Raw genomic sequence first — 24,837 nt, forward strand, 5'->3', positions numbered from 1 at the left:
CATAAAATTCAATGGGTATACCATCCGGCCCAGGCACTTTACCTGTTTTAAAACTCTTGACGGTCTCTAAAATCTCCTGCTCTGAAATATTCTGCAATAAAAAAGACTGTGAGACAGGATCTAAAAAATTGGTGATCTCCTTTAACGAGTCATTCATAAAACATTCATCAATGTGTTTTACATTAAAAAGATCCGCATAAAACTCTTGCACCTTTTTTAAAATACCCTGTACATCATTCACTCCTTCAATGTTTTCTATTAACCTTCTATTTTCATGTATTTTCTTAAAAAAATACCTGGAGCAGGTCTCGTTTTCCTCAAGATGCTGTATTCGAGACCTAAAGATAATTTCTTTTCCTTTCTGCTCCAGGCACTTAGTTATTTCTTTTTTAAGATCATTTACCTCCTTCTCCACCTCCATCCCATGTGCTCTGAATTTGTACAGGGTTTGCAGACGAGTATTTAGGATATTATAAAATTCACGTTTTTCTTTAGCTTTCCTAACCCCAACACGGATAAAAAATTCTTTTATTTTTAGTTTCATTTTTTCCCACCAGATACTGGTGGGAGTGTTGGGGTCTTTTACTCGTCTGCATTCCTTGTAAAAGGTGATAAAATCTGATAAAACCTGCGGATCTTCTAAAAGGGACACGTTTAACTTCCAGGCATTCCTACCAGTTCTCCTTTTAAAATCACTTTTAACTTTAAAATACAATAATTTATGGTCAGAAAAAACATTGGTAAAAAGATCACAGTTAAAAGGCAGTACTTGATAAGAACAAAAAATAAAATCTATCCTGGAGCTACAGCTTGCATTGCTCCAGGTAACACCGTCTTCCTCTGGTACGTTAAAATTACATTTTTTAAAAACATCAGTGAGATTAAAATCTAAAATCAAGTTTTTTAACATAAAAGACGTCTTATCATAGTTCCTACTCACTGCGTTCGAAAAACGGCGTTCTCCCCTTAAAATACAATTAAAATCACCTGATAAAACAAGAGGACTAGAATTGTTAATAAAAAGGGGTAAAATCTCCAACATTTTTATTCTTTCATTCTTATCAGGAGAACCATAAAAATTTAAAAACTGCCATTTAATACCATTAATAAAAGCGCTGACCAATAAAATTCTGCCTGGTAAAATTTCGTTAAAACTCTCAATTAAAACGTTCCCTTTAAAAAGTATGGCGACCCCTGCTGATCTGGACTCATTTGATCCAGACCAGACTGATGGACCGTGCACCCAATCATCTTCATATTCTTTATAATTTAATCTGTGCGGGATGCCACATTCCTGCAGGAAAAGGACGGAAGCAGCAAAAACCGACAAGTAATTAAATAGGGCAACCCTTCTTACTCTGGCGCTCACACTTCTCACGTTCAAGGACAGACCGGACAACTCAGCCATGGGAATGTACAAGAAAACGTCTTACACCTCTGATTCCCCCTCCGAAGCCTCATACCCCCCAAAATCTGACTCAACTGTACGCATAGAGGAAGCAGGAGAGGAGGCACCATCACTCAGCCGACCCCCCTCCTCCATCATGATTGAGGCATAGTTGTTCTCGGGCATCCTGGCAATCAGGGCTCCAGACTCATTGGGTTCTTCCACCTCTTGCCCCTCCATAGGGGTCGGGTGTTCACTTAGTTCCGTCTCTGGTACCTCAGAGACGGTCACCCCTGAAACCTCCTCCTGGCAGGGAGGAGGGGGGGTATCCCCTATGGGGACCTGTGGAGGAACGTCACTTGGGTTCCCTGCATCCGCAGGTACTTCCATCGGCTCCCCCTGGACCGCCTCCGAATAGAGTCTTCTGGAGCCCCTCCGCCTTTTAACCTTCACCTCTCCACCCGGATCATCGCTCTCAGGGGGACCCCGAGCCAGAGGTTGCTGAGGAGCGGATTCGGCCGCCGTCCGCTCCTCTCTTAACCCAGCATGCTCCTGGGGGCCAGTTTTTCCACCACTTGCACGTTTTTTGGCCATCCTCTGCTCTTTAGGGTCCCCTCCTTTTGCCTGAGGGGGGTCTTTCTCCTTCTCCATCTCACCGCTTACCTCTTGTGGGGGGGTAATCACTGGCTCTGCTTGCCTCGGCTGGTGTCCCGGTTGCTGTCCTTGCTGCCTCCAGGGTTGCCACTGCTGCTCCGTCCTATGTCTGTGGGGACAAGAGGAGAAAAGGTGACCGAATTGTTGACAGAAATTGCACCTCCCTCCTCTTGTGCATTTCTCTGTCTCGTGCTGTGTGCTACCACATTTTTTGCATGTACTTTCACAGTTTTCTTTTGTGTGTCCATATCTGTGACACTTCCTGCAGTAGCTTGGCATCCCCGCATAAAAGAGGTCGCCACACATATTATTTATTTTAAAACGAGCTGGTGGTAGTTGTATTCCCCCTGGCAATCTGTCATCTTTTTTGCATGTAACCTGAAATCTCCACTTAGATGTCCAGATGCCACAGCTGTTCATGATTTTTCCTCTGCACTCAACCTTACTAAAATAGACTTGTAAAAACAACTCAACATCGTGTAGGTTGGCGAAAGGGGAATACATCTTTACTACCACCAGCTTAATATCGTCTAGAACGTGCTCAATAATCCGGACACCCTGAAGCTTTTTGTCTTTACTCGCAGCAGCTCTGGTAACAAAATCTCTGTGGATGCCATTTTGTGTGAACGTCACATCAAAAATTTTACGCTTCGGGTAGTCCTGGATTGCCAATATCTCGCCCTTCTGTATTCCGAAAACTCCTCCGAGCACGTCCTCTACTACGAATTTCAAATCGTCCGCCCTTTTGGTATCATCCGTGAGAATGACTCTCACGGTGTTTTTGATCCTTGCGTATGCCGGCACAGAACCTGGATCCGGATCATCATCCATGGTTCTAACCTCTCTCCACCCGAAGGTCTTGAGAGGCGATCGCTACTCGTTACCCTGGGACTAGGCCCTCTCCCCAATAGCAACAAGTGGGTGAAGCCCAGGCAATAAACCTGGGCGATCCCACAAGGCCGAGGAGAGGGGTACCCGAGTACCTTCTGACCAGATCTCCTGTATTTTTTTTTTTTTTTTTTTTTAAAGCCGAGGAACGTGCTTTCGATTCACCCAAAGTGCAAGAAAAAGTGCAAACGTGTTACACTAAAAAAACGTGCACAAAGGATGCGGTCTATCGCAAGCCCTTCTCCGATAGGAGAGAGGCCCCCCAACAAACCTTACCCTTCGCCTCCGGACCAAAAGGTACCTGCGAGGTTCCAGGTTCGATGTCCCTTTTCGCCGAAGCTACTAGGGGACCACAAATGCTCCCGGCATCCCCCTTGGCGTTAGCCAAGGTATCTGCCCGCAGAGCCGATTACGGTAGGTACCCTGCCAAAGCAGGAGTACCCGGGGTGTTTGCAGGGAGGTGCGGAACCTAATGGCCACACACACCTCCCCTAGACCGCCAGGAGGGACACCCAGAAGGGCTACCGCATCCTGACAAATCCTGTGAACACACAACACGCAAAAAGTGACACAGTGAGACAAAAAAGAAATAAATAAGTGAATGTGTGCAGATATACTGCCCGGACATCCGGCCGGATCTATAAAAATTTCTCTGATCCTAGCCAGAAGGCCGGGAATCAAGAGGTGAGTGCCACAAGGTGAAGAGATTATGGTGCCCGTGCTTCAACCCAGTGAGTCTATTCTCCCAGTGAGTTTCGGCACCTCGGGGTCACCACTCCCCGAGGCACAAAAGTACCTCGGCTCTAGACCCTCTCAGCCTCATGGCGAGACCCGGAGGGAACAGGTCACATCGGGGCAGCCGTCGAGCTGATTCCTCAGAACCAGCCCCGGAAAGCCCTGGTACACCTGCATCCTCCATGCAGCACCCATCCCCACCAGCATGAAAACTGATAAGAACAGATACTACACTTGATCTTAGCCAAAAGGCCGAGAAGCGATAACCGTGAAAGGGGCGGGCCCAACAAGGTCCCCTTCATGGGCACTATCACTGCTTGCTGTCAGGGAGGCTGCCAGACAATTTTCCATGCACACTCTGGGCTGGGGGGCAGTCAACCACCAGTACACACAGCAGAACCTAAACCCATACCATTATTGCTAAGCAGCAAGACAGGGGCCCATTGCACTCCCACGGGGCCTTTTTAAATGCAATCCATAACCCGGATTTGCCAGGAACCCTTCTTACTCCTCCTACTTGCATGTGACACTGGGCTTAGGATCTGCATAGGAAACACACACACAAGCACACACCTACCTTTGTTGCCTGCAGATGCCTCCTTGGCTGTCCCCAAACGGTATCAAACCAACACCCACGGGAAGCTGTAAGCATAGAGGACATGCCTGCACCCCATTGGACTTACCTGTGTGGGTTAAATCCGGGTTATTTGACAACCTATGGCGGTGATGGTTCTGCTCAGGCAGAGCAGTGCTGATGCTCCTCATAAAGCTGTCGCTGCTGTGAAGGTTCTAGGTGACATCACAATCCCTATGGTTACATACACGACAAAGCTGGGTTGTTGTTGTTTACACTCTGCAAGGCCTGTGGAAGTGAGTGACATCATAGCACTGTAGTTCTGAGGGTTCTAGATGGATGCAACAATCTCCTGTTGCTTCTATGAAGGCCATAATAGACGACATCACCAAACAGCTCCATAGTCACATACACAGCAAAGGAGAGATGTTGTTTACACCTAGTGATGTCAGTGGTATTGAGTGACATCACAGCACAGTGCTAAGGCTCCTGGGCCTGGACACAGCAGCGGCTGCAATATCTCAACGGAGAATACGTTTATATATATGTGTGTGTGTGCGCGTATATATATATATATATATATATATATATATATATATATATATATATATATATTTCTCCGCCGAAATCACTTTTAAACCCATTTCCACCTTTTTTTCCCTTCTCTTCCTCTTACTTTTTTTTCACGTTTTTTTACGTTTTTCTCCTTTTCGCCTCTTTTCTGGGCGTATTATTCTTCTTTTTCTTCTTTTTTTTCGTCTAATGCATACCCCATCAGTGCAGCAATGCTTATTCAATACCGCCAGCAGATGGAGACACTGGGGGATAATTTTCTAAGGATTTATACTGATTTTTCCTGTCTGAATTTGTCGCACAGAAAGTTGCAGGCCAAATATGTGTGACATTTCTGCGACTTTAGCTTCTAGAGCATTTTTACAACATTATACATAGGTGCTGAATACATAAAAAGCGACTGTTCAGCGACAGACAAGTCGCATCGGCTGAAAGTAGGCCAGAATGTCAGTCCATGTTGGAGCAGGTTTAGATACAGTCTAAAGCATAGATCTCAAAGTCTGTGCACAGAATTTAGCAAGGGCCTCGCACCTTCTGATGCATCAGGTAGGTGCACTATAGCATAGCCTAACCCTCTGTACTTTGGTCTATATTGATGCGGGACATAGACAGCCAGCTGATGACCAATCCATTAGTGCAATGGATGGCTGGAAGCATTTGTCTTTGCCTTTGCAATACCACAGAAGCAATGCATGGTCAATGTACAGCAATGACACACCTGTGTGAACAGCCAGGAGACCCCCCCATGTTATGTTACATAGTTACATAGTTAGTACGGTCGAAAAAAGACATATGTCCATCAAGTTCAACCAGGGAATTAAGGGGTAGGGGTGTGGCGCGATATTGGGGAAGGGATGAGATTTTATATTTCTTCATAAGCATTAATCTTATTTTGTCAATTAGGAACATTCAGCACCCACCCGCTATCAAGGCAGCTGCCTATCATGTCATGCCCTACCTGCACAGGTGTGCTGGCTACTCAAATGATCCAATTAAGGAGGCCATTTAGTCAGCAGCAGCAGAAGTCCTGTGCCTGGACGCTCCAACAGCGGCCAGACACAAGCAGAAGCAGCAGAAGCAGCAGCAGCACCACCTTTTGTTTTTTGGCTGCAGCAGCAGCAGCAGCAGCAGCAAGGCCCACAGGGCTGGCTAGCTGGCTAGCCAGCAAGCAGGTAGCAATGAAAGTAGGAATCTTTCTTTTTAACCCTGTAAGGGGGTGGTGCACTGTACCCGAAGATACTGCCATATCGGGTCAATGCATAGGGCGACGGAAGCAAGCTTCGAAATCGGCCCCCGTTCTCAAAAATCCATTTAATATATGGTCCCCAGATAGGGGACGTATCAGATATTAAACTGATAAGAACAGATACTACACTTGATCTTAGCCAAAAGGCCGAGAAGCGATAACCGTGAAAGGGGCGGGCCCAACAAGGTCCCCTTCATGGGCACTATCACTGCTTGCTGTCAGGGAGGCTGCCAGACAATTTTCCATGCACACTCTGGGCTGGGGGGCAGTCAACCACCAGTACACACAGCAGAACCTAAACCCATACCATTATTGCTAAGCAGCAAGACAGGGGCCCATTGCACTCCCACGGGGCCTTTTTAAATGCAATCCATAACCCGGATTTGCCAGGAACCCTTCTTACTCCTCCTACTTGCATGTGACACTGGGCTTAGGATCTGCATAGGAAACACACACACAAGCACACACCTACCTTTGTTGCCTGCAGATGCCTCCTTGGCTGTCCCCAAACGGTATCAAACCAACACCCACGGGAAGCTGTAAGCATAGAGGACATGCCTGCACCCCATTGGACTTACCTGTGTGGGTTAAATCCGGGTTATTTGACAACCTATGGCGGTGATGGTTCTGCTCAGGCAGAGCAGTGCTGATGCTCCTCATAAAGCTGTCGCTGCTGTGAAGGTTCTAGGTGACATCACAATCCCTATGGTTACATACACGACAAAGCTGGGTTGTTGTTGTTTACACTCTGCAAGGCCTGTGGAAGTGAGTGACATCATAGCACTGTAGTTCTGAGGGTTCTAGATGGATGCAACAATCTCCTGTTGCTTCTATGAAGGCCATAATAGACGACATCACCAAACAGCTCCATAGTCACATACACAGCAAAGGAGAGATGTTGTTTACACCTAGTGATGTCAGTGGTATTGAGTGACATCACAGCACAGTGCTAAGGCTCCTGGGCCTGGACACAGCAGCGGCTGCAATATCTCAACGGAGAATACGTTTATATATATGTGTGTGTGTGCGCGTATATATATATATATATATATATATATATATATATATATATATATATATTTCTCCGCCGAAATCACTTTTAAACCCATTTCCACCTTTTTTTCCCTTCTCTTCCTCTTACTTTTTTTTCACGTTTTTTTACGTTTTTCTCCTTTTCGCCTCTTTTCTGGGCGTATTATTCTTCTTTTTCTTCTTTTTTTCGTCTAATGCATACCCCATCAGTGCAGCAATGCTTATTCAATACCGCCAGCAGATGGAGACACTGGGGGATAATTTTCTAAGGATTTATACTGATTTTTCCTGTCTGAATTTGTCGCACAGAAAGTTGCAGGCCAAATATGTGTGACATTTCTGCGACTTTAGCTTCTAGAGCATTTTTACAACATTATACATAGGTGCTGAATACATAAAAAGCGACTGTTCAGCGACAGACAAGTCGCATCGGCTGAAAGTAGGCCAGAATGTCAGTCCATGTTGGAGCAGGTTTAGATACAGTCTAAAGCATAGATCTCAAAGTCTGTGCACAGAATTTAGCAAGGGCCTCGCACCTTCTGATGCATCAGGTAGGTGCACTATAGCATAGCCTAACCCTCTGTACTTTGGTCTATATTGATGCGGGACATAGACAGCCAGCTGATGACCAATCCATTAGTGCAATGGATGGCTGGAAGCATTTGTCTTTGCCTTTGCAATACCACAGAAGCAATGCATGGTCAATGTACAGCAATGACACACCTGTGTGAACAGCCAGGAGACCCCCCCATGTTATGTTACATAGTTACATAGTTAGTACGGTCGAAAAAAGACATATGTCCATCAAGTTCAACCAGGGAATTAAGGGGTAGGGGTGTGGCGCGATATTGGGGAAGGGATGAGATTTTATATTTCTTCATAAGCATTAATCTTATTTTGTCAATTAGGAACATTCAGCACCCACCCGCTATCAAGGCAGCTGCCTATCATGTCATGCCCTACCTGCACAGGTGTGCTGGCTACTCAAATGATCCAATTAAGGAGGCCATTTAGTCAGCAGCAGCAGAAGTCCTGTGCCTGGACGCTCCAACAGCGGCCAGACACAAGCAGAAGCAGCAGAAGCAGCAGCAGCACCACCTTTTGTTTTTTGGCTGCAGCAGCAGCAGCAGCAAGGCCCACAGGGCTGGCTAGCTGGCTAGCCAGCAAGCAGGTAGCAATGAAAGTAGGAATCTTTCTTTTTAACCCTGTAAGGGGGTGGTGCACTGTACCCGAAGATACTGCCATATCGGGTCAATGCATAGGGCGACGGAAGCAAGCTTCGAAATCGGCCCCCGTTCTCAAAAATCCATTTAATATATGGTCCCCAGATAGGGGACGTATCAGATATTAAACTGATAAGAACAGATACTACACTTGATCTTAGCCAAAAGGCCGAGAAGCGATAACCGTGAAAGGGGCGGGCCCAACAAGGTCCCCTTCATGGGCACTATCACTGCTTGCTGTCAGGGAGGCTGCCAGACAATTTTCCATGCACACTCTGGGCTGGGGGGCAGTCAACCACCAGTACACACAGCAGAACCTAAACCCATACCATTATTGCTAAGCAGCAAGACAGGGGCCCATTGCACTCCCACGGGGCCTTTTTAAATGCAATCCATAACCCGGATTTGCCAGGAACCCTTCTTACTCCTCCTACTTGCATGTGACACTGGGCTTAGGATCTGCATAGGAAACACACACACAAGCACACACCTACCTTTGTTGCCTGCAGATGCCTCCTTGGCTGTCCCCAAACGGTATCAAACCAACACCCACGGGAAGCTGTAAGCATAGAGGACATGCCTGCACCCCATTGGACTTACCTGTGTGGGTTAAATCCGGGTTATTTGACAACCTATGGCGGTGATGGTTCTGCTCAGGCAGAGCAGTGCTGATGCTCCTCATAAAGCTGTCGCTGCTGTGAAGGTTCTAGGTGACATCACAATCCCTATGGTTACATACACGACAAAGCTGGGTTGTTGTTGTTTACACTCTGCAAGGCCTGTGGAAGTGAGTGACATCATAGCACTGTAGTTCTGAGGGTTCTAGATGGATGCAACAATCTCCTGTTGCTTCTATGAAGGCCATAATAGACGACATCACCAAACAGCTCCATAGTCACATACACAGCAAAGGAGAGATGTTGTTTACACCTAGTGATGTCAGTGGTATTGAGTGACATCACAGCACAGTGCTAAGGCTCCTGGGCCTGGACACAGCAGCGGCTGCAATATCTCAACGGAGAATACGTTTATATATATGTGTGTGTGTGCGCGTATATATATATATATATATATATATATATATATATATATATATATTTCTCCGCCGAAATCACTTTTAAACCCATTTCCACCTTTTTTTCCCTTCTCTTCCTCTTACTTTTTTTTCACGTTTTTTTACGTTTTTCTCCTTTTCGCCTCTTTTCTGGGCGTATTATTCTTCTTTTTCTTCTTTTTTTTCGTCTAATGCATACCCCATCAGTGCAGCAATGCTTATTCAATACCGCCAGCAGATGGAGACACTGGGGGATAATTTTCTAAGGATTTATACTGATTTTTCCTGTCTGAATTTGTCGCACAGAAAGTTGCAGGCCAAATATGTGTGACATTTCTGCGACTTTAGCTTCTAGAGCATTTTTACAACATTATACATAGGTGCTGAATACATAAAAAGCGACTGTTCAGCGACAGACAAGTCGCATCGGCTGAAAGTAGGCCAGAATGTCAGTCCATGTTGGAGCAGGTTTAGATACAGTCTAAAGCATAGATCTCAAAGTCTGTGCACAGAATTTAGCAAGGGCCTCGCACCTTCTGATGCATCAGGTAGGTGCACTATAGCATAGCCTAACCCTCTGTACTTTGGTCTATATTGATGCGGGACATAGACAGCCAGCTGATGACCAATCCATTAGTGCAATGGATGGCTGGAAGCATTTGTCTTTGCCTTTGCAATACCACAGAAGCAATGCATGGTCAATGTACAGCAATGACACACCTGTGTGAACAGCCAGGAGACCCCCCCATGTTATGTTACATAGTTACATAGTTAGTACGGTCGAAAAAAGACATATGTCCATCAAGTTCAACCAGGGAATTAAGGGGTAGGGGTGTGGCGCGATATTGGGGAAGGGATGAGATTTTATATTTCTTCATAAGCATTAATCTTATTTTGTCAATTAGGAACATTCAGCACCCACCCGCTATCAAGGCAGCTGCCTATCATGTCATGCCCTACCTGCACAGGTGTGCTGGCTACTCAAATGATCCAATTAAGGAGGCCATTTAGTCAGCAGCAGCAGAAGTCCTGTGCCTGGACGCTCCAACAGCGGCCAGACACAAGCAGAAGCAGCAGAAGCAGCAGCAGCACCACCTTTTGTTTTTTGGCTGCAGCAGCAGCAGCAGCAGCAGCAAGGCCCACAGGGCTGGCTAGCTGGCTAGCCAGCAAGCAGGTAGCAATGAAAGTAGGAATCTTTCTTTTTAACCCTGTAAGGGGGTGGTGCACTGTACCCGAAGATACTGCCATATCGGGTCAATGCATAGGGCGACGGAAGCAAGCTTCGAAATCGGCCCCCGTTCTCAAAAATCCATTTAATATATGGTCCCCAGATAGGGGACGTATCAGATATTAAACTGATAAGAACAGATACTACACTTGATCTTAGCCAAAAGGCCGAGAAGCGATAACCGTGAAAGGGGCGGGCCCAACAAGGTCCCCTTCATGGGCACTATCACTGCTTGCTGTCAGGGAGGCTGCCAGACAATTTTCCATGCACACTCTGGGCTGGGGGGCAGTCAACCACCAGTACACACAGCAGAACCTAAACCCATACCATTATTGCTAAGCAGCAAGACAGGGGCCCATTGCACTCCCACGGGGCCTTTTTAAATGCAATCCATAACCCGGATTTGCCAGGAACCCTTCTTACTCCTCCTACTTGCATGTGACACTGGGCTTAGGATCTGCATAGGAAACACACACACAAGCACACACCTACCTTTGTTGCCTGCAGATGCCTCCTTGGCTGTCCCCAAACGGTATCAAACCAACACCCACGGGAAGCTGTAAGCATAGAGGACATGCCTGCACCCCATTGGACTTACCTGTGTGGGTTAAATCCGGGTTATTTGACAACCTATGGCGGTGATGGTTCTGCTCAGGCAGAGCAGTGCTGATGCTCCTCATAAAGCTGTCGCTGCTGTGAAGGTTCTAGGTGACATCACAATCCCTATGGTTACATACACGACAAAGCTGGGTTGTTGTTGTTTACACTCTGCAAGGCCTGTGGAAGTGAGTGACATCATAGCACTGTAGTTCTGAGGGTTCTAGATGGATGCAACAATCTCCTGTTGCTTCTATGAAGGCCGTAATAGACGACATCACCAAACAGCTCCATAGTCACATACACAGCAAAGGAGAGATGTTGTTTACACCTAGTGATGTCAGTGGTATTGAGTGACATCACAGCACAGTGCTAAGGCTCCTGGGCCTGGACACAGCAGCGGCTGCAATATCTCAACGGAGAATACGTTTATATATATGTGTGTGTGTGCGCGTATATATATATATATATATATATATATATATATATATATTTCTCCGCCGAAATCACTTTTAAACCCATTTCCACCTTTTTTTCCCTTCTCTTCCTCTTACTTTTTTTTCACGTTTTTTTACGTTTTTCTCCTTTTCGCCTCTTTTCTGGGCGTATTATTCTTCTTTTTCTTCTTTTTTTTCGTCTAATGCATACCCCATCAGTGCAGCAATGCTTATTCAATACCGCCAGCAGATGGAGACACTGGGGGATAATTTTCTAAGGATTTATACTGATTTTTCCTGTCTGAATTTGTCGCACAGAAAGTTGCAGGCCAAATATGTGTGACATTTCTGCGACTTTAGCTTCTAGAGCATTTTTACAACATTATACATAGGTGCTGAATACATAAAAAGCGACTGTTCAGCGACAGACAAGTCGCATCGGCTGAAAGTAGGCCAGAATGTCAGTCCATGTTGGAGCAGGTTTAGATACAGTCTAAAGCATAGATCTCAAAGTCTGTGCACAGAATTTAGCAAGGGCCTCGCACCTTCTGATGCATCAGGTAGGTGCACTATAGCATAGCCTAACCCTCTGTACTTTGGTCTATATTGATGCGGGACATAGACAGCCAGCTGATGACCAATCCATTAGTGCAATGGATGGCTGGAAGCATTTGTCTTTGCCTTTGCAATACCACAGAAGCAATGCATGGTCAATGTACAGCAATGACACACCTGTGTGAACAGCCAGGAGACCCCCCCATGTTATGTTACATAGTTACATAGTTAGTACGGTCGAAAAAAGACATATGTCCATCAAGTTCAACCAGGGAATTAAGGGGTAGGGGTGTGGCGCGATATTGGGGAAGGGATGAGATTTTATATTTCTTCATAAGCATTAATCTTATTTTGTCAATTAGGAACATTCAGCACCCACCCGCTATCAAGGCAGCTGCCTATCATGTCATGCCCTACCTGCACAGGTGTGCTGGCTACTCAAATGATCCAATTAAGGAGGCCATTTAGTCAGCAGCAGCAGAAGTCCTGTGCCTGGACGCTCCAACAGCGGCCAGACACAAGCAGAAGCAGCAGAAGCAGCAGCAGCACCACCTTTTGTTTTTTGGCTGCAGCAGCAGCAGCAGCAGCAGCAAGGCCCACAGGGCTGGCTAGCTGGCTAGCCAGCAAGCAGGTAGCAATGAAAGTAGGAATCTTTCTTTTTAACCCTGTAAGGGGGTGGTGCACTGTACCCGAAGATACTGCCATATCGGGTCAATGCATAGGGCGACGGAAGCAAGCTTCGAAATCGGCCCCCGTTCTCAAAAATCCATTTAATATATGGTCCCCAGATAGGGGACGTATCAGATATTAAACTGATAAGAACAGATACTACACTTGATCTTAGCCAAAAGGCCGAGAAGCGATAACCGTGAAAGGGGCGGGCCCAACAAGGTCCCCTTCATGGGCACTATCACTGCTTGCTGTCAGGGAGGCTGCCAGACAATTTTCCATGCACACTCTGGGCTGGGGGGCAGTCAACCACCAGTACACACAGCAGAACCTAAACCCATACCATTATTGCTAAGCAGCAAGACAGGGGCCCATTGCACTCCCACGGGGCCTTTTTAAATGCAATCCATAACCCGGATTTGCCAGGAACCCTTCTTACTCCTCCTACTTGCATGTGACACTGGGCTTAGGATCTGCATAGGAAACACACACACAAGCACACACCTACCTTTGTTGCCTGCAGATGCCTCCTTGGCTGTCCCCAAACGGTATCAAACCAACACCCACGGGAAGCTGTAAGCATAGAGGACATGCCTGCACCCCATTGGACTTACCTGTGTGGGTTAAATCCGGGTTATTTGACAACCTATGGCGGTGATGGTTCTGCTCAGGCAGAGCAGTGCTGATGCTCCTCATAAAGCTGTCGCTGCTGTGAAGGTTCTAGGTGACATCACAATCCCTATGGTTACATACACGACAAAGCTGGGTTGTTGTTGTTTACACTCTGCAAGGCCTGTGGAAGTGAGTGACATCATAGCACTGTAGTTCTGAGGGTTCTAGATGGATGCAACAATCTCCTGTTGCTTCTATGAAGGCCGTAATAGACGACATCACCAAACAGCTCCATAGTCACATACACAGCAAAGGAGAGATGTTGTTTACACCTAGTGATGTCAGTGGTATTGAGTGACATCACAGCACAGTGCTAAGGCTCCTGGGCCTGGACACAGCAGCGGCTGCAATATCTCAACGGAGAATACGTTTATATATATGTGTGTGTGTGCGCGTATATATATATATATATATATATATATATATATATATATATATATATATTTCTCCGCCGAAATCACTTTTAAACCCATTTCCACCTTTTTTTCCCTTCTCTTCCTCTTACTTTTTTTTCACGTTTTTTTACGTTTTTCTCCTTTTCGCCTCTTTTCTGGGCGTATTATTCTTCTTTTTCTTCTTTTTTTTCGTCTAATGCATACCCCATCAGTGCAGCAATGCTTATTCAATACCGCCAGCAGATGGAGACACTGGGGGATAATTTTCTAAGGATTTATACTGATTTTTCCTGTCTGAATTTGTCGCACAGAAAGTTGCAGGCCAAATATGTGTGACATTTCTGCGACTTTAGCTTCTAGAGCATTTTTACAACATTATACATAGGTGCTGAATACATAAAAAGCGACTGTTCAGCGACAGACAAGTCGCATCGGCTGAAAGTAGGCCAGAATGTCAGTCCATGTTGGAGCAGGTTTAGATACAGTCTAAAGCATAGATCTCAAAGTCTGTGCACAGAATTTAGCAAGGGCCTCGCACCTTCTGATGCATCAGGTAGGTGCACTATAGCATAGCCTAACCCTCTGTACTTTGGTCTATATTGATGCGGGACATAGACAGCCAGCTGATGACCAATCCATTAGTGCAATGGATGGCTGGAAGCATTTGTCTTTGCCTTTGCAATACCACAGAAGCAATGCATGGTCAATGTACAGCAATGACACACCTGTGTGAACAGCCAGGAGACCCCCCCATGTTATGTTACATAGTTACATAGTTAGTACGGTCGAAAAAAGACATATGTCCATCAAGTTCAACCAGGGAATTAAGGGGTAGGGGTGTGGCGCGATATTGGGGAAGGGATGAGATTTTATATTTCTTCATAAGCATTAATCTTATTTTGTCAATTAGGAACATTCAGCACCCACCCGCTATCAAGGCAGCTGCCTATCATGTCATGCCCTACCTGCACAGGTGTGCTGGCTACTCAAATGATCCAATTAAGGAGGCCATTTAGTCAGCAGCAGCAGAAGTCCTGTGCCTGGACGCTCCAACAGCGGCCAGACACAAGCAGAAGCAGCAGAAGCAGCAGAAGCAGCAGCAGCACCACCTTTTGTTTTTTGGCTGCAGCAGCAGCAGCAGCAGCAGCAAGGCCCACAGGGCTGGCTAGCTGGCTAGCCAGCAAGCAGGTAGCAATGAAAGTAGGAATCTTTCTTTTTAACCCTGTAAGGGGGTGGTGCACTGTACCCGAAGATACTGCCATATCGGGTCAATGCATAGGGCGACGGAAGCAAGCTTCGAAATCGGCCCCCGTTCTCAAAAATCCATTTAATATATGGTCCCCAGATAGGGGACGTATCAGATATTAAACTGATAAGAACAGATACTACACTTGATCTTAGCCAAAAGGCCGAGAAGCGATAACCGTGAAAGGGGCGGGCCCAACAAGGTCCCCTTCATGGGCACTATCACTGCTTGCTGTCAGGGAGGCTGCCAGACAATTTTCCATGCACACTCTGGGCTGGGGGGCAGTCAACCACCAGTACACACAGCAGAACCTAAACCCATACCATTATTGCTAAGCAGCAAGACAGGGGCCCATTGCACTCCCACGGGGCCTTTTTAAATGCAATCCATAACCCGGATTTGCCAGGAACCCTTCTTACTCCTCCTACTTGCATGTGACACTGGGCTTAGGATCTGCATAGGAAACACACACACAAGCACACACCTACCTTTGTTGCCTGCAGATGCCTCCTTGGCTGTCCCCAAACGGTATCAAACCAACACCCACGGGAAGCTGTAAGCATAGAGGACATGCCTGCACCCCATTGGACTTACCTGTGTGGGTTAAATCCGGGTTATTTGACAACCTATGGCGGTGATGGTTCTGCTCAGGCAGAGCAGTGCTGATGCTCCTCATAAAGCTGTCGCTGCTGTGAAGGTTCTAGGTGACATCACAATCCCTATGGTTACATACACGACAAAGCTGGGTTGTTGTTGTTTACACTCTGCAAGGCCTGTGGAAGTGAGTGACATCATAGCACTGTAGTTCTGAGGGTTCTAGATGGATGCAACAATCTCCTGTTGCTTCTATGAAGGCCATAATAGACGACATCACCAAACAGCTCCATAGTCACATACACAGCAAAGGAGAGATGTTGTTTACACCTAGTGATGTCAGTGGTATTGAGTGACATCACAGCACAGTGCTAAGGCTCCTGGGCCTGGACACAGCAGCGGCTGCAATATCTCAACGGAGAATACGTTTATATATATGTGTGTGTGTGCGCGTATATATATATATATATATATATATATATATATATATATATATATTTCTCCGCCGAAATCACTTTTAAACCCATTTCCACCTTTTTTTCCCTTCTCTTCCTCTTACTTTTTTTTCACGTTTTTTTACGTTTTTCTCCTTTTCGCCTCTTTTCTGGGCGTATTATTCTTCTTTTTCTTCTTTTTTTTCGTCTAATGCATACCCCATCAGTGCAGCAATGCTTATTCAATACCGCCAGCAGATGGAGACACTGGGGGATAATTTTCTAAGGATTTATACTGATTTTTCCTGTCTGAATTTGTCGCACAGAAAGTTGCAGGCCAAATATGTGTGACATTTCTGCGACTTTAGCTTCTAGAGCATTTTTACAACATTATACATAGGTGCTGAATACATAAAAAGCGACTGTTCAGCGACAGACAAGTCGCATCGGCTGAAAGTAGGCCAGAATGTCAGTCCATGTTGGAGCAGGTTTAGATACAGTCTAAAGCATAGATCTCAAAGTCTGTGCACAGAATTTAGCAAGGGCCTCGCACCTTCTGATGCATCAGGTAGGTGCACTATAGCATAGCCTAACCCTCTGTACTTTGGTCTATATTGATGCGGGACATAGACAGCCAGCTGATGACCAATCCATTAGTGCAATGGATGGCTGGAAGCATTTGTCTTTGCCTTTGCAATACCACAGAAGCAATGCATGGTCAATGTACAGCAATGACACACCTGTGTGAACAGCCAGGAGACCCCCCCATGTTATGTTACATAGTTACATAGTTAGTACGGTCGAAAAAAGACATATGTCCATCAAGTTCAACCAGGGAATTAAGGGGTAGGGGTGTGGCGCGATATTGGGGAAGGGATGAGATTTTATATTTCTTCATAAGCATTAATCTTATTTTGTCAATTAGGAACATTCAGCACCCACCCGCTATCAAGGCAGCTCCCTATCATGTCATGCCCTACCTGCACAGGTGTGCTGGCTACTCAAATGATCCAATTAAGGAGGCCATTTAGTCAGCAGCAGCAGAAGTCCTGTGCCTGGACGCTCCAACAGCGGCCAGACACAAGCAGAAGCAGCAGAAGCAGCAGCAGCACCACCTTTTGTTTTTTGGCTGCAGCAGCAGCAGCAGCAGCAGCAAGGCCCACAGGGCTGGCTAGCTGGCTAGCCAGCAAGCAGGTAGCAATGAAAGTAGGAATCTTTCTTTTTAACCCTGTAAGGGGGTGGTGCACTGTACCCGAAGATACTGCCATATCGGGTCAATGCATAGGGCGACGGAAGCAAGCTTCGAAATCGGCCCCCGTTCTCAAAAATCCATTTAATATATGGTCCCCAGATAGGGGACGTATCAGATATTAAACTGATAAGAACAGATACTACACTTGATCTTAGCCAAAAGGCCGAGAAGCGATAACCGTGAAAGGGGCGGGCCCAACAAGGTCCCCTTCATGGGCACTATCACTGCTTGCTGTCAGGGAGGCTGCCAGACAATTTTCCATGCACACTCTGGGCTGGGGGGCAGTCAACCACCAGTACACACAGCAGAACCTAAACCCATACCATTATTGCTAAGCAGCAAGACAGGGGCCCATTGCACTCCCACGGGGCCTTTTTAAATGCAATCCATAACCCGGATTTGCCAGGAACCCTTCTTACTCCTCCTACTTGCATGTGACACTGGGCTTAGGATCTGCATAGGAAACACACACACAAGCACACACCTACCTTTGTTGCCTGCAGATGCCTCCTTGGCTGTCCCCAAACGGTATCAAACCAACACCCACGGGAAGCTGTAAGCATAGAGGACATGCCTGCACCCCATTGGACTTACCTGTGTGGGTTAAATCCGGGTTATTTGACAACCTATGGCGGTGATGGTTCTGCTCAGGCAGAGCAGTGCTGATGCTCCTCATAAAGCTGTCGCTGCTGTGAAGGTTCTAGGTGACATCACAATCCCTATGGTTACATACACGACAAAGCTGGGTTGTTGTTGTTTACACTCTGCAAGGCCTGTGGAAGTGAGTGACATCATAGCACTGTAGTTCTGAGGGTTCTAGATGGATGCAACAATCTCCTGTTGCTTCTATGAAGGCCATAATAGACGACATCACCAAACAGCTCCATAGTCACATACACAGCAAAGGAGAGATGTTGTTTACACCTAGTGATGTCAGTGGTATTGAGTGACATCACAGCACAGTGCTAAGGCTCCTGGGCCTGGACACAGCAGCGGCTGCAATATCTCAACGGAGAATACGTTTATATATATGTGTGTGTGTGCGCGTATATATATATATATATATATATATATATATATATATATATTTCTCCGCCGAAATCACTTTTAAACCCATTTCCACCTTTTTTTCCCTTCTCTTCCTCTTACTTTTTTTTCACGTTTTTTTACGTTTTTCTCCTTTTCGCCTCTTTTCTGGGCGTATTATTCTTCTTTTTCTTCTTTTTTTTCGTCTAATGCATACCCCATCAGTGCAGCAATGCTTATTCAATACCGCCAGCAGATGGAGACACTGGGGGATAATTTTCTAAGGATTTATACTGATTTTTCCTGTCTGAATTTGTCGCACAGAAAGTTGCAGGCCAAATATGTGTGACATTTCTGCGACTTTAGCTTCTAGAGCATTTTTACAACATTATACATAGGTGCTGAATACATAAAAAGCGACTGTTCAGCGACAGACAAGTCGCATCGGCTGAAAGTAGGCCAGAATGTCAGTCCATGTTGGAGCAGGTTTAGATACAGTCTAAAGCATAGATCTCAAAGTCTGTGCACAGAATTTAGCAAGGGCCTCGCACCTTCTGATGCATCAGGTAGGTGCACTATAGCATAGCCTAACCCTCTGTACTTTGGTCTATATTGATGCGGGACATAGACAGCCAGCTGATGACCAATCCATTAGTGCAATGGATGGCTGGAAGCATTTGTCTTTGCCTTTGCAATACCACAGAAGCAATGCATGGTCAATGTACAGCAATGACACACCTGTGTGAACAGCCAGGAGACCCCCCCATGTTATGTTACATAGTTACATAGTTAGTACGGTCGAAAAAAGACATATGTCCATCAAGTTCAACCAGGGAATTAAGGGGTAGGGGTGTGGCGCGATATTGGGGAAGGGATGAGATTTTATATTTCTTCATAAGCATTAATCTTATTTTGTCAATTAGGAACATTCAGCACCCACCCGCTATCAAGGCAGCTGCCTATCATGTCATGCCCTACCTGCACAGGTGTGCTGGCTACTCAAATGATCCAATTAAGGAGGCCATTTAGTCAGCAGCAGCAGAAGTCCTGTGCCTGGACGCTCCAACAGCGGCCAGACACAAGCAGAAGCAGCAGAAGCAGCAGCAGCACCACCTTTTGTTTTTTGGCTGCAGCAGCAGCAGCAGCAAGGCCCACAGGGCTGGCTAGCTGGCTAGCCAGCAAGCAGGTAGCAATGAAAGTAGGAATCTTTCTTTTTAACCCTGTAAGGGGGTGGTGCACTGTACCCGAAGATACTGCCATATCGGGTCAATGCATAGGGCGACGGAAGCAAGCTTCGAAATCGGCCCCCGTTCTCAAAAATCCATTTAATATATGGTCCCCAGATAGGGGACGTATCAGATATTAAACTGATAAGAACAGATACTACACTTGATCTTAGCCAAAAGGCCGAGAAGCGATAACCGTGAAAGGGGCGGGCCCAACAAGGTCCCCTTCATGGGCACTATCACTGCTTGCTGTCAGGGAGGCTGCCAGACAATTTTCCATGCACACTCTGGGCTGGGGGGCAGTCAACCACCAGTACACACAGCAGAACCTAAACCCATACCATTATTGCTAAGCAGCAAGACAGGGGCCCATTGCACTCCCACGGGGCCTTTTTAAATGCAATCCATAACCCGGATTTGCCAGGAACCCTTCTTACTCCTCCTACTTGCATGTGACACTGGGCTTAGGATCTGCATAGGAAACACACACACAAGCACACACCTACCTTTGTTGCCTGCAGATGCCTCCTTGGCTGTCCCCAAACGGTATCAAACCAACACCCACGGGAAGCTGTAAGCATAGAGGACATGCCTGCACCCCATTGGACTTACCTGTGTGGGTTAAATCCGGGTTATTTGACAACCTATGGCGGTGATGGTTCTGCTCAGGCAGAGCAGTGCTGATGCTCCTCATAAAGCTGTCGCTGCTGTGAAGGTTCTAGGTGACATCACAATCCCTATGGTTACATACACGACAAAGCTGGGTTGTTGTTGTTTACACTCTGCAAGGCCTGTGGAAGTGAGTGACATCATAGCACTGTAGTTCTGAGGGTTCTAGATGGATGCAACAATCTCCTGTTGCTTCTATGAAGGCCATAATAGACGACATCACCAAACAGCTCCATAGTCACATACACAGCAAAGGAGAGATGTTGTTTACACCTAGTGATGTCAGTGGTATTGAGTGACATCACAGCACAGTGCTAAGGCTCCTGGGCCTGGACACAGCAGCGGCTGCAATATCTCAACGGAGAATACGTTTATATATATGTGTGTGTGTGCGCATATATATATATATATATATATATATATATATATATATATATATTTCTCCGCCGAAATCACTTTTAAACCCATTTCCACCTTTTTTTCCCTTCTCTTCCTCTTACTTTTTTTTCACGTTTTTTTACGTTTTTCTCCTTTTCGCCTCTTTTCTGGGCGTATTATTCTTCTTTTTCTTCTTTTTTTTCGTCTAATGCATACCCCATCAGTGCAGCAATGCTTATTCAATACCGCCAGCAGATGGAGACACTGGGGGATAATTTTCTAAGGATTTATACTGATTTTTCCTGTCTGAATTTGTCGCACAGAAAGTTGCAGGCCAAATATGTGTGACATTTCTGCGACTTTAGCTTCTAGAGCATTTTTACAACATTATACATAGGTGCTGAATACATAAAAAGCGACTGTTCAGCGACAGACAAGTCGCATCGGCTGAAAGTAGGCCAGAATGTCAGTCCATGTTGGAGCAGGTTTAGATACAGTCTAAAGCATAGATCTCAAAGTCTGTGCACAGAATTTAGCAAGGGCCTCGCACCTTCTGATGCATCAGGTAGGTGCACTATAGCATAGCCTAACCCTCTGTACTTTGGTCTATATTGATGCGGGACATAGACAGCCAGCTGATGACCAATCCATTAGTGCAATGGATGGCTGGAAGCATTTGTCTTTGCCTTTGCAATACCACAGAAGCAATGCATGGTCAATGTACAGCAATGACACACCTGTGTGAACAGCCAGGAGACCCCCCCATGTTATGTTACATAGTTACATAGTTAGTACGGTCGAAAAAAGACATATGTCCATCAAGTTCAACCAGGGAATTAAGGGGTAGGGGTGTGGCGCGATATTGGGGAAGGGATGAGATTTTATATTTCTTCATAAGCATTAATCTTATTTTGTCAATTAGGAACATTCAGCACCCACCCGCTATCAAGGCAGCTGCCTATCATGTCATGCCCTACCTGCACAGGTGTGCTGGCTACTCAAATGATCCAATTAAGGAGGCCATTTAGTCAGCAGCAGCAGAAGTCCTGTGCCTGGACGCTCCAACAGCGGCCAGACACAAGCAGAAGCAGCAGAAGCAGCAGCAGCACCACCTTTTGTTTTTTGGCTGCAGCAGCAGCAGCAGCAGCAGCAAGGCCCACAGGGCTGGCTAGCTGGCTAGCCAGCAAGCAGGTAGCAATGAAAGTAGGAATCTTTCTTTTTAACCCTGTAAGGGGGTGGTGCACTGTACCCGAAGATACTGCCATATCGGGTCAATGCATAGGGCGACGGAAGCAAGCTTCGAAATCGGCCCCCGTTCTCAAAAATCCATTTAATATATGGTCCCCAGATAGGGGACGTATCAGATATTAAACTGATAAGAACAGATACTACACTTGATCTTAGCCAAAAGGCCGAGAAGCGATAACCGTGAAAGGGGCGGGCCCAACAAGGTCCCCTTCATGGGCACTATCACTGCTTGCTGTCAGGGAGGCTGCCAGACAATTTTCCATGCACACTCTGGGCTGGGGGGCAGTCAACCACCAGTACACACAGCAGAACCTAAACCCATACCATTATTGCTAAGCAGCAAGACAGGGGCCCATTGCACTCCCACGGGGCCTTTTTAAATGCAATCCATAACCCGGATTTGCCAGGAACCCTTCTTACTCCTCCTACTTGCATGTGACACTGGGCTTAGGATCTGCATAGGAAACACACACACAAGCACACACCTACCTTTGTTGCCTGCAGATGCCTCCTTGGCTGTCCCCAAACGGTATCAAACCAACACCCACGGGAAGCTGTAAGCATAGAGGACATGCCTGCACCCCATTGGACTTACCTGTGTGGGTTAAATCCGGGTTATTTGACAACCTATGGCGGTGATGGTTCTGCTCAGGCAGAGCAGTGCTGATGCTCCTCATAAAGCTGTCGCTGCTGTGAAGGTTCTAGGTGACATCACAATCCCTATGGTTACATACACGACAAAGCTGGGTTGTTGTTGTTTACACTCTGCAAGGCCTGTGGAAGTGAGTGACATCATAGCACTGTAGTTCTGAGGGTTCTAGATGGATGCAACAATCTCCTGTTGCTTCTATGAAGGCCATAATAGACGACATCACCAAACAGCTCCATAGTCACATACACAGCAAAGGAGAGATGTTGTTTACACCTAGTGATGTCAGTGGTATTGAGTGACATCACAGCACAGTGCTAAGGCTCCTGGGCCTGGACACAGCAGCGGCTGCAATATCTCAACGGAGAATACGTTTATATATATGTGTGTGTGTGCGCGTATATATATATATATATATATATATATATATATATATATATTTCTCCGCCGAAATCACTTTTAAACCCATTTCCACCTTTTTTTCCCTTCTCTTCCTCTTACTTTTTTTTCACGTTTTTTTACGTTTTTCTCCTTTTCGCCTCTTTTCTGGGCGTATTATTCTTCTTTTTCTTCTTTTTTTTCGTCTAATGCATACCCCATCAGTGCAGCAATGCTTATTCAATACCGCCAGCAGATGGAGACACTGGGGGATAATTTTCTAAGGATTTATACTGATTTTTCCTGTCTGAATTTGTCGCACAGAAAGTTGCAGGCCAAATATGTGTGACATTTCTGCGACTTTAGCTTCTAGAGCATTTTTACAACATTATACATAGGTGCTGAATACATAAAAAGCGACTGTTCAGCGACAGACAAGTCGCATCGGCTGAAAGTAGGCCAGAATGTCAGTCCATGTTGGAGCAGGTTTAGATACAGTCTAAAGCATAGATCTCAAAGTCTGTGCACAGAATTTAGCAAGGGCCTCGCACCTTCTGATGCATCAGGTAGGTGCACTATAGCATAGCCTAACCCTCTGTACTTTGGTCTATATTGATGCGGGACATAGACAGCCAGCTGATGACCAATCCATTAGTGCAATGGATGGCTGGAAGCATTTGTCTTTGCCTTTGCAATACCACAGAAGCAATGCATGGTCAATGTACAGCAATGACACACCTGTGTGAACAGCCAGGAGACCCCCCCATGTTATGTTACATAGTTACATAGTTAGTACGGTCGAAAAAAGACATATGTCCATCAAGTTCAACCAGGGAATTAAGGGGTAGGGGTGTGGCGCGATATTGGGGAAGGGATGAGATTTTATATTTCTTCATAAGCATTAATCTTATTTTGTCAATTAGGAACATTCAGCACCCACCCGCTATCAAGGCAGCTGCCTATCATGTCATGCCCTACCTGCACAGGTGTGCTGGCTACTCAAATGATCCAATTAAGGAGGCCATTTAGTCAGCAGCAGCAGAAGTCCTGTGCCTGGACGCTCCAACAGCGGCCAGACACAAGCAGAAGCAGCAGAAGCAGCAGCAGCACCACCTTTTGTTTTTTGGCTGCAGCAGCAGCAGCAGCAGCAGCAAGGCCCACAGGGCTGGCTAGCTGGCTAGCCAGCAAGCAGGTAGCAATGAAAGTAGGAATCTTTCTTTTTAACCCTGTAAGGGGGTGGTGCACTGTACCCGAAGATACTGCCATATCGGGTCAATGCATAGGGCGACGGAAGCAAGCTTCGAAATCGGCCCCCGTTCTCAAAAATCCATTTAATATATGGTCCCCAGATAGGGGACGTATCAGATATTAAACTGATAAGAACAGATACTACACTTGATCTTAGCCAAAAGGCCGAGAAGCGATAACCGTGAAAGGGGCGGGCCCAACAAGGTCCCCTTCATGGGCACTATCACTGCTTGCTGTCAGGGAGGCTGCCAGACAATTTTCCATGCACACTCTGGGCTGGGGGGCAGTCAACCACCAGTACACACAGCAGAACCTAAACCCATACCATTATTGCTAAGCAGCAAGACAGGGGCCCATTGCACTCCCACGGGGCCTTTTTAAATGCAATCCATAACCCGGATTTGCCAGGAACCCTTCTTACTCCTCCTACTTGCATGTGACACTGGGCTTAGGATCTGCATAGGAAACACACACACAAGCACACACCTACCTTTGTTGCCTGCAGATGCCTCCTTGGCTGTCCCCAAACGGTATCAAACCAACACCCACGGGAAGCTGTAAGCATAGAGG

At 46.2% G+C, this 24,837-nt stretch overlaps 9 non-coding genes and 1 pseudogene across 9 annotated transcripts; all 10 read right to left on the reverse strand.

The window, feature by feature from the left end:
* Positions 1–3,768: 3,768 nt before the first annotated feature.
* LOC130306589 (U2 spliceosomal RNA) lies at positions 3,769–3,928 on the reverse strand (annotated as a pseudogene).
* A 2,097-nt stretch (positions 3,929–6,025) lies between these two features.
* LOC130306552 (U2 spliceosomal RNA) lies at positions 6,026–6,216 on the reverse strand. Its single transcript, XR_008855889.1, has one exon. It is a non-coding gene; the product is annotated as a U2 spliceosomal RNA (small nuclear RNA).
* Positions 6,217–8,302: 2,086 nt separating this feature from the next.
* LOC130306553 (U2 spliceosomal RNA) lies at positions 8,303–8,493 on the reverse strand. Its single transcript, XR_008855890.1, has one exon. It is a non-coding gene; the product is annotated as a U2 spliceosomal RNA (small nuclear RNA).
* Positions 8,494–10,582: 2,089 nt separating this feature from the next.
* On the reverse strand, positions 10,583–10,773 carry LOC130306554 (U2 spliceosomal RNA). Its single transcript, XR_008855891.1, has one exon. It is a non-coding gene; the product is annotated as a U2 spliceosomal RNA (small nuclear RNA).
* A 2,083-nt stretch (positions 10,774–12,856) lies between these two features.
* On the reverse strand, positions 12,857–13,047 carry LOC130306555 (U2 spliceosomal RNA). Its single transcript, XR_008855892.1, has one exon. It is a non-coding gene; the product is annotated as a U2 spliceosomal RNA (small nuclear RNA).
* A 2,102-nt stretch (positions 13,048–15,149) lies between these two features.
* On the reverse strand, positions 15,150–15,340 carry LOC130306556 (U2 spliceosomal RNA). The gene has a single exon (XR_008855893.1). It is a non-coding gene; the product is annotated as a U2 spliceosomal RNA (small nuclear RNA).
* Positions 15,341–17,429: 2,089 nt separating this feature from the next.
* LOC130306557 (U2 spliceosomal RNA) lies at positions 17,430–17,620 on the reverse strand. The gene has a single exon (XR_008855894.1). It is a non-coding gene; the product is annotated as a U2 spliceosomal RNA (small nuclear RNA).
* Positions 17,621–19,699: 2,079 nt separating this feature from the next.
* On the reverse strand, positions 19,700–19,890 carry LOC130306558 (U2 spliceosomal RNA). Its single transcript, XR_008855895.1, has one exon. It is a non-coding gene; the product is annotated as a U2 spliceosomal RNA (small nuclear RNA).
* Positions 19,891–21,977: 2,087 nt separating this feature from the next.
* Positions 21,978–22,168, reverse strand: LOC130306559 (U2 spliceosomal RNA). Its single transcript, XR_008855896.1, has one exon. It is a non-coding gene; the product is annotated as a U2 spliceosomal RNA (small nuclear RNA).
* Positions 22,169–24,253: 2,085 nt separating this feature from the next.
* Positions 24,254–24,444, reverse strand: LOC130306560 (U2 spliceosomal RNA). The gene has a single exon (XR_008855897.1). It is a non-coding gene; the product is annotated as a U2 spliceosomal RNA (small nuclear RNA).
* Between the last annotated feature and the right edge of the window lie 393 nt (positions 24,445–24,837).

Source organism: Hyla sarda, unplaced genomic scaffold, assembly GCF_029499605.1.
Source record: "Hyla sarda isolate aHylSar1 unplaced genomic scaffold, aHylSar1.hap1 scaffold_1382, whole genome shotgun sequence".
Lineage (NCBI taxonomy): Eukaryota > Metazoa > Chordata > Amphibia > Anura > Hylidae > Hyla > Hyla sarda.